The sequence below is a fragment of the Gossypium hirsutum genome, chromosome D13, assembly GCF_007990345.1.
Source record: "Gossypium hirsutum isolate 1008001.06 chromosome D13, Gossypium_hirsutum_v2.1, whole genome shotgun sequence".
NCBI lineage: Eukaryota > Viridiplantae > Streptophyta > Magnoliopsida > Malvales > Malvaceae > Gossypium > Gossypium hirsutum.
The window spans coordinates 43,786,624-43,796,852 of NC_053449.1; positions in this window are offsets into that span (position 1 = coordinate 43,786,624).

A 10,229-nucleotide genomic window follows, 5' to 3' on the forward strand; every position below is an offset into this window, starting at 1 on the left:
GTGCCATGAGAGGAGGACTTAAAAGGCAATATCCCCATACTGGCCTAACACCGTCGTTTTGTCTTTAATATTAAAACTAAATTTTTTTCAAAAAACAATCTTATTTCATTTTTTATTTTTTCTTAAAACAAACAGAGGGAGAAAGGGGAGTGCTTTGCTAGGGTTCCTTAACCTAGCCCCCCCAAGCCGCCGCAGCTCATCCTTCTCTGCCGTTTCAGACCCCACGGCGGCGAAACGAAGGGATCCTCCGGCAACGCTCCAAAGGTAAGTTCCCCATTTTCCCCTCATTCTCATTTATTTTTGTTTTAAAAAAAATCAAGGAAGAACAAAATAAAAAAAAACAAAACAGTACAAGAACAGAGAGAAAGAAAATAAAATTAATCACCTTTTAAAAAATCTTTTTTAATCTCTTATTTCTGTGTTTTTTTTGAACTAATTGTCCCCTCTTTTTCTAGTGCATAGATTTAGGCTTTTTATAGCCTAAAATAAATACATTTTATTTACAATATTTTCTTTTTCGGACTCTTCTAATCCACATTTACAGGTGATCGTGGCGTGCGGTGCACATTGGAGGAGGTTGGCTCCGGATCTTGCGGCGGCTGAAGAGGGCAGTAGTTGCGGCGGCTAAGGCTAGGGGCTACTAGGGTTTCTTTTTTGTGTGTATTTTACGCTAGTGGGTTGAAAAGTATTGGGCTAGGGTTAATTTTATTGGGCCCGGGCATATTTGGGCTCTACAATTTTATTATATATTTTCATTATATTTATTTTTTTGATATAATATTTAAAACTATTCATAATTCATTCCCAACTTTTAAATAGGAGGATAATACGCTTTAGTGTACTCGAACTCACATCTTCTTGTACTGGCAACAATGCCCATGCCAATCGAGCTAAGACTTAATCAGCAAATTAAGTTGGTTATTAAAAATTGTACTATTCAAATTTGCATAATGCGTTTATTTTTTGATTAAGCCCCCACAAATATAAATTGTTGAATCCAACTATATCTCAATTTTTGGTCTCTTCTATGCATTTATTTTACTTCTCTTAACTGCATATCTTAACATTTGGAACTCGTTGGGAGAATCAAGTCTCACAACAATTGATTTGGTAGTTCCTTAAAATAGTTTGCTATACAATTTGTGGATACCCTTATTTGGTCACCAAGATATCTTATTATTGTATATTTCATCTAATTTGATCATTTTATATTAAAGTTTCCTTATATTCTCATTATGAAAATGATCATCCACCTTGTGAATGATAAAATCACTCTAAAATAGATGACCTGTTGTGTAACACCCATAGGTGACCTGATCGCCAGGTCTAAGTACCAAGTATCATAATTAACCCGAGTTTCTTAACATCAATTCTAACTTGATAGATAACAATATATTTCAAAAATTTCAACTTCAATTAAGTTTTCCATTATATAAATGCTAGAATTTTTATAAACATTTTGCTTTATTGGGCCTGTACATTTATAATTACATAGACCTGGAACTTAAGATTTTGATTAAGTTGCACTCATTTGAACCCTGAGATGCAGCCTCTAAGGGTGCCCCTCTATATACATGATACAACAACACCATTCACATGGATTAGGTGATGTTTGGCTTGGTCCCTCCTATAATCCTCAAGTTAATCTTGACCCTGCATCCAACATAAAAGACTCGTAAGTCCAAATGAACTTAGTGAGATTTTGTGCATCAGTAATTAAAAAGATTATCAATTTTTTGGGTAACGGAGTTAGTGCCAATAATTAAACTCCTTGAATAACGTGGAAGATCCTGCAATTCGACTGGCGTAGTCTACGTCTGTGCATTCTTCTTAAACATATCACTGATGGATATATCAGTACGGGTTTGGGCTTAAGTGTCCCCTTTCTGGCACCCATTTACAAGGCTTGCTGGTATCCCACCACCATGGCAGATTCTTACCCTAATCCTTTCATTCTATTATGCACTCAAAACAAACTTACTGTATCATCCCGCCCATTCCTTTCTTTTGACTTATCCTGTGCATAAACCCTTCTTTAGGGAGACCCATTTACTAACATCCTAATTTGCAACCTTTGAATCAAGTATTGGCAGATAGATTAAGTGCCACTCTTTTTCACGTACTTATACTTGTAAGATGGTCTGAATAGATAATTCTTTAATAACATAGTCTTGATGGACTTCCTAGCCACCGATAGTTCCTAGCAGACTACCATCTCACTAGATTAGGTAAAGCCAACTTACCTTTTATGAGTTGGTCCTTAGAGGACTTATCCACATTAGATAAGAGGACTTATCCACGTTAGATAGTCCCAGCGGACATCCCCTCCCATTGGTATTCTCTGACAGATAATTCACTTGAGGCTGTTCTTGGTTGACTTTCCTCTTAAGTTGGTCCTTGGCGGGCTTTCCACTTTCCTGACTACCTTTTAGCCAATAAACACTTGGATATAGGATTTGGGAATCATCTCGCTTCCTTATAACCCATGTTGGCTTGTCCGTCTTCTCTGGCGGACTCTTAATATCAGATACTTATTCGCAACTATTTTGAAAAGAAATATCCTTTTCGTCCACATATACCTGCTTACAAGGCGCTTCTACCAATTCCTCTTACCTTTACTTTTGGCGGATCCTCTTATTAGCAAGCCTACCAATTTCTCAGACGCTCCATGATCATCATGATAGATTGCTCGCTGTGCGAGTCCTACAATGACTTCCCTTTTTATACCCTGTCAGGCTTTTCTTTTTGTCATAAAATGTACTTGTTCACCATTGGATCATGCCATGACTAACTATTGACTTTTGATTCTTAAAAATCAGTATATCTCTTTCGAGATGTCACTCTAAAGAGCATAAATACAGTTTACACGGTGTCGCACCAAAGGACTTTTATACCGTTTACATGGTGTCGCCCTGAAAGACTTGTATATCGTTTACATGGTGTTACCTCGAAGGACCTATAGATTACCATTTCATGATGCCGCCAAACTTCCTCGAATCCCTTTTCAATCTGTTCATTCCTCCATTACGCCAATTTTTCCTATCTTCAACTAATCGGCCAAAGTAACTCCCTTCGTACTTTGCATTTTATAAATATACATTTCACGCTTATCGTTACACTTATTATTGTAGCATATAGTACACCATTTATCAATACGTCAATACACTACCACATTTGCATCTAGAGAACATACTTGCAAGCATCTATATATTTATACAACTTTATGCATGCATAGCATACTCATTCATCATAATCACACTTAACCATTAAATTTGAACTGAACTCAGAATAGACATATGAGCAGAACATTCATGCAGTAAACACCCAAAGTGGAGTATAGGAACTCACCTACTATCCTTTATCCTCACCAGGTTAACTCGACTGAATGTCAGAGCCTCCTTCATTGTGGCAACTAAGAATGAAAACCAAATATACCGGTTAAATCGGAGGCATTCAAGGTTTAAATACCCGAATCAAATTTCACGCAAAAATTTCCAAAGATTTCATAAACCCCTTAACTTCTCTTTTCCTCAACTTCATGAATATAGTAAGATTAAGAAGCTTAAGATTAAGAAGCTTACTAGTTTACTGTATTCAATACATTCTAGACTTAAACCTTACGATCACCATGCCATGCAGGAATTTCCTTAACGTTGTCTTGTTCGGAGCAATCGAAAAAGATAGCGTAAATGAGAAGAAAATATAAACATAACTAAGAAGAATTTCCTTTGCTGAATAAGGCTTCTCACATGTATATAACCTTTCTCGCACGACCATTAAAGCCCTAAATATGTCATCCATCGATTATCATTTTGCGTCCCACTAAGGAACCGGCCGGTTCTATTTTAATTGAACCAAAATTAAAACTCAACTAATTGTCAATTAGCCACCAAAATTCCCAAGTTTTCCAGTAGAGCCTGTCGACTTATTATTTTATTCAATTAACTCTTAACTCTCCCTTAACTTCAGGACTTCAATGAAAATCGAATGTGACACATTGCCACATTCCATTTTCATCAACTGCATAATACATTTAAAATGACATCCTTTAATTCATTGTATCTATGATTCTATATCTTTAAGTAAAGATAAACTTATGCATAAGTCATATAATCATCAATTGATTTAATAACTTACTACTTCGAGATGTTTTAATATTTAAACATCAAATTATGTGAGTCATACATGTGCAATCATGTACTTATTTAGAATTAATGTAAACATAGAATGAATGTCATAACTGAATTAATTTATACATGGTTTTAAAACTAATTTAACTTAAGTTTAGTCTAATATACTACTAAAGCCAAGAACTTTGAAGTCAAAGAAGTTCCAATAATCAAGACATGTTATCTCCTAGTAGGAATTTAAACAATACGATATTTTCGATTAGGAATATATTTAAACTAAAAATAATTGAAAATTATAGCGCCTCAAACCTGATTGGAACGGACCGACCCGAATCCGGAACGTCACATTAGACATTTATGTGACTCTCATTACCGGTCATCCAAACACACCATAAAGCTAGTCATCACACCCAACAAACATGCTTAAACAATTAATATTAAACATACAAGCTTAAATCATACTTCGTCTAACACAAAACAACAAATTATAAATAGGGGTAAAATTATCATTTTACACATCGAAAGAAAAACTGGCAATTCATGAAATTTGGTTGATTTAGTGTTTTGGGTATTTTATTTTAAACCATTTGTGAAAAATTTAGCTTAAAATGACATTTAAAACTCATTTAATTTCAAAACAAAGTTTAAGGACTAAATCATAAATTTTACAAAATATCTAGAAAAACCATTTTAAGAAATTGAAGTTACCATATTGAAATTTTATGTTTAAATCCATGTCATGTAAAATTTCAAAACATTTCGTGGTCTTTAAGGCCTCCAAATTTTTGTGTGTGAAAATCAGGACTTATTTGCAACAATTTCAAAATATGCCCAGAACACTCTGAAAATCTCGTCTCAACCACATGATTTTCACGTTTCGAAATCAAGCCCTTTTTGCGACATACCATTTTACACTTTGATACTCAAATGCACATACCAATTGGCAGTTCCATTCCATTTTCCCTATTCTAACATAAGGTCATATATTAACATGCTTTGACATCCAAAACAAATCTCCTAAGCTAACACGCTTTTCTAAAGTCTCAAACTAATCAACTCTACATAACAAATTTGCATATAAGGCAATTTAAAGTGCAATAAAGGTACATACCTTGCCATTTGGTCATTTTGCATTTTTCCAAGCCTTCAACACATCATTTAAACCATTTTAACCATAAACCAATAAATCACATGCATGCTACTCACTAATTAATTAAGCATTCATCTAGCATACACCATGCAATTAACCAAGCAATTAAATCATCCACGGATCAGTTATAAAAATCCTTAAATAGTTCATGGAAATTCCATTTATAAGCCCAAAACAAAAGTAAAGTCTAGTCTTTCAAATTTAAACCCATATTGCCATCCCTTATGAAGTAAAAACTGTCTCACATGGACAATCAACGTGCCTTTGCCTTTGGATCCCTAACTTTCTCACTTCACCACTCCATACAAGCTATGTCTCTACAAAAATAGTCACAAAAGAGTGTGAGATTAACCAAGCTCAGTGAGTATTCAAGATGCTACAATAAATTACAAACACAATAGTTAAAAACAAGCATGCTAAATACACTTATCACATAGCATAAAAAATACCATATCATAATGATATGTTGGCAACTTGTGAGGATGAAAATGCATATCAAAGGCTCTCATTGGATACACAGACCTCCATCACACCATGACTTTTAAAAGAGTCTACATATCTCAAGTAAGTGTAGCATGAAGCTAACACTCTCCAAGACACCAACATGTCCCATGACTGGAGCAATGATCTACATTCCCTTATCCCTCCACATGTCCCAATTACAAAACATATAAATGATTACTCAAATCCTATGACATGCCAACCATATCCAATATTTTTAAAGGTTCACAAGGCCAATATATCCATTTCACACATTTATTTTTTGGTTTATGCGCACTACACAAATCATGCTTTATCATGGCCAAACACTTACACATGTTCACATATTGTACTATAAGTGCTAACACTTTGCTCTTGAGCCAAATTTACTTTCATATCAGAGATATGTGCATAATACCAGCTATCCATAAGGCATATTCAGTTATATCCAATACATATATGCACATCACACACTTTAGCATATTATAACACAAGTAAGCTTGTTTATAGAATAACAAAGATTAAGTAGGAACACTTACTTCAAGGACTCAGATTAGATGATTTGATCACCTAAGCCCCCTTTAAGCCATTAGTTTGTGCATTAACTATAACACACAAGATCACTCACCTTAATAACTGGCTTCCACAACAAAGCTCAAATAAGCTTTTGTTTGCCTCTGTGCTTGCTCATTGAGGCTCTCAAATGAGTTGAAACTTTACAGACACATCAAACACAATAAAAAGGTATTACAAACAACAACAAACAAGATTAAATCACTCTAAAATCACAGATCAAAGCCTCTAGATCTCTATACCGAAAACTTAGCTAGTTTTCCCGAAAATGCTACTTCACCACTCAAATATTATTTCTAGACCTTAACATCGATCCTAATATTCCTAGATATCATCTAATTACATATTTAAACATTTAATTTAGTCAAATTTTGTGGATTTCATTTTTCTAGAAAAATTAAGCCAAAAGAGCTTTAAAGTGAAGAGATCATTCAAATCTTTTAATAGGATCAAGATAAGTTCAAAAGAGCTTTGAAGTAGTACTTTAACTCAATAAAATGAGATCCACCATTTTCAAGCTTGAAATCAACTTAAAATAAAAAGGATCTATTGAAATCGTGAATTAGTTGATTAAAACTCAATTTAAAAAGCTAACACACTTAGTGTAATCATGAAAACTTAGAATGTTACCTCTATTTTGGAAAATCGACGAGCTACAAAACTAATTTGAGTTTGAACATGTGAAGAACTTTAGAAAAATTGAGGATAAAATCATAAGTATTCTTTGAAATTGAAAAGAAATTTTGTGTTTGGAGAGCTTAGAAATAATAAAGGATGAACTAATTTTGGAAGAAAAACAAAAATTGGTATTTGGAAAATTTTTTGAAGAGATGAAGAATGAGAAGGAAGAAACGTGGGTGGTTTTAAATAGCCAACCAGATTTTAAAAATTGGGTATTTTTCCCTTTAACCACCTAAAGTTTTCTTCCTTTTTCCAAATTGGTCCTTGGTTTTCAATTAAAGTCAATTTCAAAATTATTTTCAAATCAAACCTCATTTTTAAACTCTGTTTTAACCAAATTAATTCCCAAACACTTAAATTTAAATTCTTAACATAAAATTTTTAATTCTAATTATTTTAATATTTTATTTAATTATTCCTAATTATCTAACCTAATTACGATATCTGGTTTTTTAACCCTCAATTTACTATCTGGATTCTACTAACCTGATTTTTGAGATGTGACAAAAATTTTCATTCGTATACAAAAGACTATTCAGTGTAATTTTGAGATAATCAATATATTATATTTGCTTAAAATTTGCTTTTAACTTGCAAAATAGATAAAGACATAATATATTAAGAAAATGATTAACCATGTATTTATTATCATTGATAATCAATTTTGAAGTTTATAAAAAGATGACAAATTACAAACTTAACGCAAAAAATTTCTAACACCTTGAGGTTAATCTAATTAAGTAGAAGATGACTGTTAATCAAGTCATTATTATCAGATTATGATTTATCCTTAAATTTGTTGGTAGAAAATAACAACATAAAGCGAAACTTTTCATTGTATTTGGGGGATTGTCGTACACTTGCAAACTTGAAATTCCAGAAGTAGAACATTTAGCCATATGATCGATTATGAAATCTTGGAATATAATGAATCCTTACTCTCCAACTCTATATGCATTGTCAAAGTGGTTTGACGCTTGGTTCATTGGATGTAAAAGAAGTATATGAATAAATATGTTTATTGGTTTACAAAATAAGAACATGTGTATATTGAATATGAATTTGGAATAATATTTAAATTGTGGTGCCAATGTGGGCATATTGGTTAGGCACACAGGTTGCATGTTTTTGGTATGCTTTTGGTATTTTTAGATGTGTTTTGAATAGGTGAAAAGAGTTAGAAATGGTTTGATTTGGTTCTTCAGAAATGGTTCTTGAAATTGCTTGTTTTGGAATTTATTTTGGGTGCATACATTCTAGGACGCGGGCTATTACATGGTCGTGTGTCTTGTTAATTTTACGTGTAAGATTGACATGGACCAGCACATGGTTTGCAACACAACCGTGTGACCATATTTCAAACACTTACACAAGCGGGCACATGGGCTGTGACATGACCATGCGAGCATATTTGAATTGTACACGACTCGGCCACATGGCCATGCCCGTGAGCAGCACGACCTGGGCTTTGTCACGTGGCCTGGTCACTTGGCTGTGTGACCCTTGTTTTCAAAATTTTTTTTTCATATTTTCTGTTTTAATTCATAATGGTCCGTAGATGTTTTGTAAGTTATTTTTGAGTTCTATATGCTCGTTTTAAAGCTCATAATGGTGATTATACTATGAATGAAATGTATATTCGAATGTTGTTATTTAATTTAATAAATGAATGGTTTAATGATGTAAATTATTTTGCTATGTGTTGTAATACTCTATAACCCAAATTCGATGACAAAGACGGGTTAGGGATGTTACACTAGTAGAGGGACCGATTGGACATAGTAATTAGGGCTAAAATAATTTATAAGTATGTTCCAACTTTTCACCTATTAATTATAAACTTATTTAGTCGCGAAGTCATTCCACAATGGCATCGTGATTGAGCTTTCCCTTATTACATGCCATTATGAAAGTTACGTACTCAGTGCTTGTCTAATAACCTTGTGATCGGTGTGTTACCCTCATAAGATATCTTTAATCTTTTTGGGATAAATTCATTCTCTCAATATGATACTATTTTATCTCATGGTAGCCATTACATCTTTCTTCATGAAATGTCAATTACTATCAAATAGTAAGCAAGTCGTTTATCAGAAAGACAAACGACCCATGGTCATGTTTACTTTTCATCTATCATATAATGCCAATGAGAGGATATCGTTTACCCATTAATTGGGCTACGAATTCAACTATTTTGAATGATTCTAGCTTTCAGTTTATTATCTATTTGAACTCAGGTTTTTACTTACATCAAAGTATATGAGTCATGCATACATATTCCATCATCCACTTAGGATTAATATATGCCACACTTTGAACGTCACAAGTGAATACATCCATAAATGTATCTAGGATTTATTCTACTTGGGTCCTGTTTGATGTACCATTAGTCCAGTCAGTCACATCTATGTCTCTATCTTCTCGAAGTCATCCGCTCTGATGCTCAAGACAAATCATCTCCCCAATTTGACTTGATAAACGACATATTAGTCTTTCAATCAATTTGCTCATTTATGATTAGACTGAGGACATGTTTAGATTCATCTACTAATACAAGTTGCCTTTCTGTATTATGATCTGACTACATAATATCACTTAGTATTAGTTAAATGTTAGATAACCAATAAGACAATATTTTCTTTCATTTTCCTTTACATGAAAAAACCATTGAGTACAATAAACAAAGGGTATTAATGTAATTAATGAATATTATTATTAAACTAATTTTAAAAAAATACAAATATAAAAAACAAATATACTACACTTAGGGAACCAAATTTGACATCGTTCCTCTTATCAAACCAAGAAACTCAAGAAAGAAAGAGTTCTTAAACTCTTATCTAAAGCAACTAAAGTTACCAAAAAGCAAGAAGAAAGAATTTTGGAAACTAAGAAGAGAGTATTCTAGAATGTTGTGTATTCTAAAATATATACTATCTTAATTTTGAAGTACTTCATTGATGAGAAAAACATTAATGATAATTGTTTTGTTGATCAGGTCATTGATGTGATCTTACTAAATGCATGTCTTTTGGGCTTAGTAAGTTATGTTAATCCATATGTTGACAATGTCGTATTTGAATTTTATTCCAACTTGAACAAAAGCATAACTAACAAAGATAATAAGTTTTACCTCAAAGTATTTATTCATGGTGAAAGGTACAAATTTGGTCCTCTTAGAATAAAAAATATTTTAAATTGCGTTACTTTGAACA